Source organism: Scylla paramamosain, chromosome 24 (genome assembly GCF_035594125.1).
Source record: "Scylla paramamosain isolate STU-SP2022 chromosome 24, ASM3559412v1, whole genome shotgun sequence".
Lineage (NCBI taxonomy): Eukaryota > Metazoa > Arthropoda > Malacostraca > Decapoda > Portunidae > Scylla > Scylla paramamosain.
This window is the reverse complement of record NC_087174.1, coordinates 6,411,618-6,422,500: the sequence shown is the minus strand read 5'-3', so window position 1 is coordinate 6,422,500 and position 10,883 is coordinate 6,411,618. Positions and strand designations below refer to the sequence as shown.

The following is a 10,883-nucleotide window of genomic DNA, read 5'->3' as shown; positions in this document are numbered from 1 at the left end:
TTTACTCTGCGCCTGTGTGAGTCACCTGCTGAGGTCTAGAAGAACAGTACACGTCTCAGTTTGGCGAGCGAACACCTCCACTCAAGCATTAAGTGAGCAACGGGATCAGATTTGCTGATTGGAAGACTATGGTGAGAGGAAGGAACGGTGGTAAATATATGTACGTTACACAGACACGGGTAACGTTCTCACAAAAGCTGCATCAGCCTTGAGACAAAAAAAAAAAAAAAAAAAAAAGTTACTTGTGATGAGAGGGAAGCTTCACATTTAAAATACACCTAAAGAAAGTGAAAAACACTCGCAAACTGTGGAATAAATTCTAATAATTAAAGTGAATTAGAAATAGGTGTAAAATTTGGTTTCCGAATGAGTTTATAGTATCGAGGGAAATAGGAACGGTTGTCTGTATTACTGATCGGAATGAAAGAACTTTGCGTCTGTCAACACTGCTGACTGGAACAAGCGAGCTCAGCGTCTGGCACGAGTGTGGTGAAGAGTGGATGTCGTCGTGCCTAGGGGCGGGTCCATTCGTCAGTCACGTGACTGTACAGTGCGAGGCCACGAGCTCTGCGACATGGGGCAAGAATAGACACTTAGTGCAAGAGCCAAGAGACTTAGATGAGGTGGCTGTACTTTGGGAACGTGTGAAGCCGGAGTGCTGGAGCTGGCAGCCTGTACAGTGCGAAGGACCTGAGGCCCTGCGCTCCTGGAGGTGCGTGGTGGGGGGAGAGAACACCAAGAACCTCTCGCTGCCGGTGCTGGGAGGAGACCGAGGCCAACCCCACATTCCAACCTCATCCGCAAAGGACACATGATGGATGGCTTTGGTTGCTCCATCATCACCATTTGCTCCCTGCTGCAGCCCGGCGGCTCCTTCACCCTTGGCCCACAGGCGAGGACTGAATTTTGCTCCAAGTGTTCATGCCGGGAGAACAGCCCCGCCACGTCAGCGAGAAAGCCGGATCCGCCGCCGTCTTCCTTCTGCTTCGGCACCATCACGCCGCCCTGCTGCAGCGGGGGCCCCGGCCACCACTCGGGGCCGGACGGGGGCGGTCCGCCTGGTTTGTGGTCGCCCCTGACGGAGAGCGGGCTGGGCGGGACCTGGCCCGGCATGACCACCGTCTGGCCATGCGGGTCAGCGAGGGTTGGCGGCGCCGCTCTCGCCGCTTGCCCTCACCGGGGCACTCTGGCTTGAACCCACGGAGCTCTTGCGTTGCTGATGGCGGTTGTAGTAGTAGAGGTAGTTGTCGGGGCGAGGGTGGTACTGCATGCGGTCCCCGGGCACCGAGGAGCGGCGGGCGCGGCGGGTCCTCTCCCTTCTGATGGCGATGGCGCCGTGACCCATGCCATAGCGACCCATCCTGCCTCAGGTACTGCTCGCGGCTGCTGCTCCCTAGAGGCTACTGGGCGTCTTCTTGCCACATCACCATGACTCGAGAGGGGGAGGGGGGACGTTCACTGCCACCTCACGCCTCCTGGAGGACTCTGTCATGCTCGGTGTTTTCAGGCGATACTCGTCTCTACGCTCTCGCGATATTGTTGTGGCGCGGGTGCTGTGGCGGAGGAACACCCGCACGACGCTTCTCGGTATTGGCGGGGCGCAGTAACGAGGCGCTGCAGGTGTCATGTCACAGGTTACGAGGATCCCCGTGGCCGCGTCAGGTGTTGTAGCTTGTTAGTGTAGGCAAAGAACGTTTATATTCTTGCTCAGTAAAGTTTTTTTTTCTTTTTTTTTTCTGGAGGTGACGCGGTATACAAAATATTGGAAGGCGTCAGAAGTTATTACCCAGAAAGGTGGAGAGTGAGTTTAAGCGGAGGAATTAAGGTGGATGAACGACAGATGGATGAGGAGACGCGGACTGCCAGTGCATGGTTTCCAACGAAAAACGAGACCTTCATACCCGCCAGACTGCGAAGGAGAGTACTGAGGGGGAAAGTCAAGGCGAGTGTGAGTGGAGGGCGCTGCTGGTTCAGGTCAGGGCTAGGTGTTAAGTAGAGTGAGGCGAGAGGTGAGTGGAGGAGGTGGATGAGTAGTGAGTGGAGCGAGGGGAGGTGGGGTGAGGGGAATTGCTGAGGTAAGGGGAAGGACAGGTGGAGCAAGATGGCGGGCTGGATGGAGGAAGATGAAAGATGGCGTGTGTGTGTGTGTGTGTGTGTGTGTGTGTGTGTGTGTGTGTGTGTGTGTGTGTGTGGAGTCAGTATCGCACACAGAACCTTCCCCAACAAGCGAGTCTCTCTGAACTACACGCAAACATCGGTTCTCGTGCCTTAAATCTTGCCTTCCCCGGGTCCTTGCTTCCCCTCCCCTCCCCTCCCCTCCCCTCCCTCCGTCACTCCCCTATCCCTTTCACCTCTGACGTCACGTTCCCAAGGTCACCGCAACGCGTATATAAAACCCATTATCCTCAACTAGTCACGTTTTCATACGGTGTCCCCCTTTTTTGTTTATCATCTTTTATATTTGTGGAAGTAAACTCTCAAGATACGCGTGTGGAGGACAGGTGGGCACTTAGCCTTGCCAGGTGTCAATAACAAGCCAGGTTGAGGTATCCCAAGGGCGTTGCGGCACCAGTTCACAGGTACCTCGTCAGCGTTGTCGTCAGGTGCGTCTCTTTATGCTCTCTCCCACATTCCCTCGGGCTAATTCTCAGTCTTTTCGCTGTATTAGTGATGAGCATAATTAACTAATTTTTTTCTCCAAGAGTGTTATTAGTGTCGGGGATGCGAGCTGGTCGACGTAATTAAAAGTTACTGCGTTTTAAAGCTTCTCTGGGAACGCTGTGGTGGCATCAGGCCGCGTTTACAGCTCGTGAGGATATCATGGTTAGGTTGGGGGCGTGGTGGAGGCTTCCTGTGTCATATCGGGAGCGTTTAGAGGTCGTATACGGACGTCATGCTCAGGCTTGCTCTTATTCGGGCGTAATGGAGGCTTCCGACAATATACTGGGGCTGAGTAACGGTGTGCCTGAACTTGTCTGGTGGGGCGCGGGGCTTGACACCCTTCTCTCCCCTCAGTATAGCGTCAATATATCAGCCACAAGGTGCCGCTGGTGTGCAGGTGGGAGTGTTCGCCGCCGCCCACACAACCTGCACGCTGCACACCGGTAATTGGGAGGCTGTCCACAGCACGGATATAATTCGAGATTTTTGATGGCACGGCAACAACCTGCAGCTCGCGTCGCAGCGGCTCTGGCTTGAGGGGGCGCGACGTACGGCACTGGCTTAGGCTACTGATGACACGACCGGTAATTAGAGATTTGCTGAGGGCGCTGTAGTAGAAACTCAAAGGTCTGAGCGTAGTAGGTAGTGAGGTAGTGATTTGAGTGCCAAGAGTGCAGGACAGTAACCTGGCGGTCTCAGTGGTGACAAGTATTAATTAAGTCAGCCAGGCCAGTGTACCACAGAGCCGCGGCGACGTGCTGAGGTTGTAAAAAAGACAGATTTCCAGACAGGCGCGCCGTCTGCCAGCGCCGCGAGGCTTCCCTCACGAGGTCACGAGGTCAGACGGGTCTCACATACAACACTTCGATCAGTGGAGATGCAGGTCAGCCGCCCCGCGTGCAGACACACAGGGCGCTCCGGGGTTGCTCTCTCTTTCCCCCAATGACAACACGGCCCCACGCCACCCTCACCCTCCCCACGCCAACGCAACCCACGTCATGCTCCCGGAAACCACCCAGCTGCATTATCCGCATGTTGGGGAGGAACAATCACATGAAGAAATGGTAACAAGGAAGTGGACGAGGAGGAGGAGGAATAGGAGGAGAAAAAAGGAGGAGGAGGAGGAGTAGTAGTCACGGGAGCCAGCAGTCACGTTCCTGGCGTCGCACCGCTACATCACGGGGCGTTAGTAATTTGGCGCCACACCGCTGCTTTATCTAACCAATCTCTCGAGGCGAAGAATTAACAAAGGATACAAATTTTCCCATCCATGACTCGCTTCTTCAACGGCGGCGTGATTGTTTACGTTGAGCAGCAGCAGCAGCAGTAGTAGTAGTAGTAGGAGGAGGAGGAGGAGAAGGAGGGAAGGAGAGACAGTCGTATTAACGTTTATATTCTCGACTATAAGGACATTCTGCCGTGCCTTCATGTATGTGTAATCACGCTGAGGGTAAGAAGGAGAAAAAGAACACAGGGTCGGGTGGAGGAGGAGGGCGTTGTGCAAGACCAGGTGGCCGTGTGAGTTGCGTGTTAAGGGCCATGCAAGGGAGGGAGAGCTGGGTCCTTTACAGTGTTACAGAAGAAGGGAGAGGAGGAGCAGGAGAAGGGAGAGAAGGAAGAGGTGGGGAGGGAAAGACCTGGGGAGGGGTTAGGGGTAGGGATGAGATATTTTATAGGGCGGGGAGAGCTTGGGTGAGGTTGTGGGCTGCAGAGGAAGGGGAAGGAAAGAGGAATATAAGGGGGAGAGAGTGGGGATTTGAGTGAGGTTAGGAGTTGTAGAGGAAGGGGGAAGAAAGAGGGAATATGAGAGACAATAGGAACAGGCTGCGTGAATTATAAAGCAATATAAAAGGAAGAAAGGAATATGAGGAAGAGGACAATGGAGAGGTGTTGAATGATGTCTGGGGTTGCTGGGAAAGAGGAGAGAAAGGAATATATGGGAGAATAGAGAAAGAAGCTTGAGTGAGTCGGGTGTTGAAGAAGGAGAGAAGAAAGAGGAATATGAGGGAAGGAGTCAGTAGGAAGCCTTGCATGACTATCCACGCAGGAGACGCTGACGAAGTACCTGCGCCCATTCCCCGTTTTCTGTTCTTAGTACCTGGTTTCTTGGACGCGCGAGTAAACTACTTAGGAATGAACGGACTAAGGAGAGGGGAGCGGGAGGGAGGGCGGAATGGGGAGGAGGAACGTGAAAGGGGGAGCGGCGTGTCCCTTATACAGACGTCAGCACGAACTCAGCGGCCTCACCGGACACGCGAAGTCGCTACCAGTGGAACGCACCACCACCACCACGACCACCACCATCACCACTGCCTTGATTATGATGGGACAGGATAGGTGGTGTTGACAGTACGCACACACACACGGAGAGAGAGAGAGAGAGAGAGAGAGAGAGAGAGAGAGAGAGAGAGAGAGAGAGGAGAGAGAGAGAGAGAGAGAGAGAGAGAGAGAGAGAGAGAGAGAGATACGTAATATAAATACGGTGGTATCGATCTTAACAAGGACGAGAGTTGGTCAATAGCGAAGGAGGGTGAAGTGATAAGAGGCTTGGGAGGGGAGGGGCAGGGAGAGGGAAGAGGAAGGGTAGAGAGAGAGAGAGAGAGAGGAGGAGGAGGGGGAGGCAGGGGAGGAGAGGAAGGGAGGAAAGTAAAGCAAGTCACGGGAATAAATTTGCAGGACACAGAATGCTGATAACGTCAGTCGAACCTTCCCCGATTTGACACGAAGCGAGGGAGAGAGAGAGAGAGAGAGAGAGAGAGAGAGAGAGAGAGAGAGAGAGAGAGAGAGAGAGAGAGAGAGAGAGAGAGAGAGAGAGAGAGAGAGAGGCTATCGTAACCCTCTGTGTGTGTGTGTGTGTGTGTGTGTGTGGGTGTTTCGACTTTATTGACATATTCAAGACTTTTCTATCTATCTATTTACTTATTTATTTATCTTTCTATCTCTTCATTTATTCATTAACGTGCATTTATTTTAGCTGCCTGCGGTCGTGTGGTGGGACGCGAGAGGCGAAATAAATGATTCCTGCTGCCTTCAATAGTTCATTAAGACGAAGGAGAGTTTTATTGATGTGATGGTTTTGTGTGTGTGTGTGTGTGTGTGTTTGTTTCCCGGGAAGATATTTGGTGTCTGTCGCCTCGTGTTTATGGGAGGACGAGGAGGAGGAGGAGGAGGAGGAGTGCGGGACATGGAAGTGTAGAGGGAGAGGAAGAGGTGAGGAGGAAGTGAGCGTCTTAGAAATGAGGAAAGCAGGGAGGAGGAGGAGCAAGAGGAGGAGGAGGAGGAGGAGGAGGAGGAGGAGGAGGAGGAGGAGGAGGAGAAACGATGAGTAAAAGCAATAGAGGAAGCGAGGACAGATTGCATAGAGGGAAAGTGCCGGAGGAAGAAGGGAGCAAGAGACAGAACGAGGAGGAGGAGGAAGAAGAAGAAGAAGAAGAAGAAGAAGAAGGAGAGGAGGAGGGAGAAGAGGAGGGTCAAGAGAATGAATACCTGGCCGCTTGTATTCAATTTTGCTTACCTGTATTGCTTTAATTTTCACACCTGCAGAAAAACACACCTTGGAGATTTGAAATTGACTTCCAGAGAGAGAGAGAGAGAGAGAGAGAGAGAGAGAGAGAGAGAGAGAGAGAGAGAGAGAGAGAGAGAGAGAGAGAGAGAGCAAGGGCACTGGTGGTATGTTCTGCAGTAAACAACGACACGCCACAGTGTTTTTTTTCACGTGCGTTACCACGCGAAATACTTTGGCTGTCTGTGTGTGTGTGTGTGTGTGTGTGTGTGTGTGTGTGTGTGTGTGTGTGTGTGTGTGTGTGTGTGTGTGTGTGTGTGTGTGTGTGGAGGGGACGCTTTATTGCCTCACGTGTGTGTGTATGTGTCTGTGTGTCTGTGTGTCTGTGTGTCTGTGGTGAGGGATGGCGCCAGGAAAAGTTGACACAGAAGGCTGAAACCATTTCCACCATCACCATTTCCACCACCACCACCACCACCACCACCACCTCTCTCCACCACCTCTACTATCGTCACTACAACCACAATAGCAAGATGTCCTGTATTGTTATTTCTCTCTCTCTCTCTCTCTCTCTCTCTCTCTCTCTCTCTCTCTCTCTCTCTCTCTCTCTCTCTCTCTCTCTCTCTCTCTCTCTCTGTCCTCCGTTGCTTCCCCGCTGTCCCCCATGCAGCCGTCCAGTCATCACCACGCGGGGTCTTAATAACAGTCATCAGGGGCGTGAGTGATGAAGCACTTTGGACACAACGGTAATTAGTGATGCCAGGCACGCGACGGCCGGTGGACGTGCCGCAACGGACAGATGGCAGAGGTTGTTCATGAGTACACTATGACTACTCTTACTACTACACTGCTACTGTTGCTGCCACTACTACTACTACTACTACTACTACTACTACTACTACTACTGCTACTTCTTCTTCTACTACTTCTACTGCTATTACTACTACTACTACTACTACTACTACTACTACTACTACTACTAAGGACAAGGGCCCGTAATCAGAAACATTTTGCTTTCTCACCACGACAAATTTTCAAAAGGCAAAAAGTGTTTCTTCTGTTAATAATGTAAAAAAGTTTTTTAGTCTATCTCTAGAACCATAAAACACCTTTATAAAGCTGTTGTAATTTCAACTGCTAGAGCCTTTTTGTTTGTAGTAGAGGTTGCAGCGCTGAAGTGTTTCAGAATATGGTCCTTACCACTACGACCTTGACCCTTTCTCATTTCACGATCCCCTGCCCCACATACACCAAACTATCCAAAACTCGTAAGGACTCCCCTCTCCTGCACCAGAAAGCTCCGCCCGCATGACCACGATTACTAGGCTCTCTCACTTATCCTCGCCAGACGCCGCGGTAGAAAATTTCCAGCAGTTTTCCTCGGAATGGCACGTTCCTTTTAACACCACACGCGTCACGGTACGAGGCCTTGGTGCCGCTGACATGCTTTCCTCGCTAGTATCTTCTTCTTTCGCCTTGTATACTTATAGCTGTGTGTCACGCCTTCACGTGGTATGCTGCTGTATATAAACATGCTAGATTCCTCCGTCTTTATGCCTCGTAAATTGGTTATATACATGTTTATAGGCCTTTGTGTGCTATGTAGTTTGGTCATAATACGTGGACATTTATATATATGGGTAGTTTATGTGAGAAATGTCTCGTTATTTGTTTTGGAAATGGATAGGCATGTTTTATACAGGGACTGCCGCGTGTAGGCCTGATGGGTTCTTGCAATTTTATACAGGAGCTGCCACGTGTAAGCCTGATGGCTTTTTTTTGCAGCTTCCCTTGTGATAGGTAGACGATGATTCTGAAGTAGGACTGAATGATGAACTGTTTTAAGAATATAGAACACAAAGGAGCGAGGCTAGTCAAAGGTAAACGATAAGAAGTTCGAAAATGAGTGGCCGATGGATTGCGGTGTATACAGGACACTAAGAAGAGAAACTGATGAAGGAGAGACGATAAGAAGTCAAAAGTAGGAGGGACTGATGGATTTTTTGAGAATATAGAACACGAAGGAGTGAGAGTTAATGAAGAGTGGGTGGTAAAAAGTACAAAGTAGAAGTGACTGGTGCACGTTTTGAGAATTCAGGAACTGGAATGAAATTAGTGAACGATGGTCGATGAAAAGTCGGGAAACAGGAGTGATTGATGAACTGTTTAAGAATATAGGACAAGAAGTGAAGCTAAAGGAGGAGAGACGATGAGAAATATGACGTAGGAATGACTGATAGATATATGGGAGAATGCAAAACGCCTGCGCCACCAAGGAACGTGGGGGTGTGTGATCCTGATGTACTACTTGTGTAAGGAGGCTCGTGTGGATGACTGGTGCGTGACCTCACCATTACAAAACTCAAGGTAGTACACGGTGATTACCTAGTGACTGGTGAGACAATATGTTTCTTTTGTAACGGTTAAAGGATCTAATTACATGGCGATCCCTGGTAATGTACTATGTGAAGAGAAACGAGAAGTGAGTGATGGAAAATGTAGATTTGTATAATATTTCTTCCTTTTTCCTTATATTAGTCACCCTTACGATAGAGAGAAAAAAAAAAAACAATAGTCTGTCTTACTCCTCCATTCTGTAGAGAGAGGGAAGAAGAGAAAAGGTAAGAGAAAAGAGGAGAACAGGACAATGAAACACCGTCCTCCCAGAAAGAAAAGCGAGGCAAATATCCACTGTCCCTTAAAGGCTCTCCAGGAACAAGGCAGGAGCAGTAACCGTGTAGAAGAAAAGAACAGTCTGGCCTCGTCCTTCCTACGGCTTCTCGGAACATAGAAAAATGGGAGTTACAAGTGCTCGCTACCTGGAAAAGGCGAGAGACAGCCGTGATTCGCGTGATGGGCCACAGTACGTTATTATCACGGAAGAAAGGAGTTTGCTGGTCGATGGTATGTTTTACTCTCTCTCTCTCTCTCTCTCTCTCTCTCTCTCTCTCTCTCTCTCTCTCTCTCTCTCTCTCTCTCTCAATGTATCGCATATTTCTTCTTCATATTTCGTGCTAGTAAAGTATTTTCTTTAGTTTCTTTTTTGTACGTATTTTTTTCTTTCTTTGTTCGTGCATGTTCCTTTTTCTTCCCTCAGTTTACTTTTGTTCCTATATCTTTTTCTTTTTTGTGAACGTATGACATCGTATTTTCTTTTATTTATTTATTTTTGTATTTTCATTCAGAATTCTTTACTGTTTCTTTATTTCCTCCTTTCCTTCTTTCTTTCTTTCTTTCTTTCATTCATTTTTTTTTTGTACTAGGAGAAATCAAGTAATTTACGAAGTACTTGAGTTGTTTTATTCTCGTCTTTACTTTTGTTTTGGTACGCTTGAAAATGTCCGGAGTTGTCAGTAAGGCAGTTTAACTTATTTTCTGTCAGCTGCGCATCGTGTCGGTTTAGTTTATGAGCCAGTTTAAGATATTCTCCTATTTTTTACATTACCAGTTTATTTAGTAACATATTGTTGAAGATAAGCCCCATTTTCTTTGTACATTTTAGTGATATATTGTTGAAGATAAACCTTTCTTTCTTTATTCATTGTGTGAGCCTGTTTATGTACTTGAATAATTGAGTCTTTGTTTCTTCAGTCAATGGTTCAGTTTACACATGAGTTACTGAATCAGGTGAAGGAGTCAGAGTCTTTTAATTTATTATGAGTCTTTTTAATTCTGTTCCTTTCCGTATTCATTTGTTCAGTTCATACGTGAATTACTGAATAGTGTTAAGGAGTATCAAAATGAGTCTAACTTTTTCATCAGCTATTTTTTTTTCTTCTTTGATCGGTGGGTCAGTTCATACTTAGGTTACTGAATCAGAATGTATGTATTTTCAGTAATCGAGCTTTTTTCTTCACGTTAGGTTAGATTCTTTCTTTGCTTAGTGGGTTACTTTACACGTGAGCTATCGAATCAGGTGAAGGTTGGAACTCCTGCCTCTCTAGACGCAAAGAAAACGTGATAATCGATCGGTTTGTTTTGCGTCGTGATAAATAAAACACTGATGAAAAAATATCCACAAACTTATACAAACAGAAAACCATGCGCGTGAAATATGGAGGTAAATAATAATAATAATAATAAAAAATGAATAAGAACATGAATAAAAAATGGTATGTGTGAAGGATATGGTATACACGTTAGAAAGGGAAGATTATAATGGTTCGTGAGTGATTTTGAATTTGATATGATTGGTATTGTTGTTATTATTTCTCTGTTTCGTCTACTCTCTCTCTCTCTCTCTCTCTCTCTCTCTCTCTCTCTCTCTCCCTCTCTCTCTCTCTCTCTCTCTCTCTCTCTCTCTCGACCCATGTCACTTGTTCTTTGTTGCGTGGGAATATTGATATCACACACACACACACACACACACACACACACACACACACACACACACACACACACACACACACACAGGCTGCGGTTACATAGACTCACCACCACCACCACGCTCCTTTAACCCTCACCATATTCCCCTACCATTCCTCCCCTTCTTCCCTTACCCTTCACCTCTCTGACCTTCCTCGTCATCTTCCCGCTTCATCACCCCTTTCCTACCCCTCACCCCCTGACCCCTTCACCCCTTCCGTCCAGTCAACGTCAACCGTCACACGATCCCTCCATCACTCACGTCACCCCAACCTCAGCCCACCTGTGTCCTTCAGTAGAAGTGTTTAATTAAGGTAATGGCGCACCTGAGCCCTACCTGCTGATCCCCCTCACC

The 10,883-nt window shown here is 48.4% G+C and overlaps 1 protein-coding gene across 4 annotated transcripts in view; it reads right to left on the bottom strand.

Moving 5' to 3' along the window:
- LOC135112648 (uncharacterized) overlaps window positions 1–10,883 on the bottom strand; it is a 97,034-nt gene that overhangs the window by 20,351 nt on the left and 65,800 nt on the right. Inside the window, exon 2 of one of the 4 annotated variants that reach the window (XM_064027252.1) lies at window positions 1–35. This exon is cut by the window's left edge and continues 529 nt beyond it. The exons of the other annotated variants lie outside the window; for them this stretch is intronic. The gene's annotated coding sequence lies outside the window, so the exon portion shown is untranslated. The remainder of the gene's footprint in view (window positions 36–10,883) is intronic. 4 annotated transcript variants of the gene reach the window in all.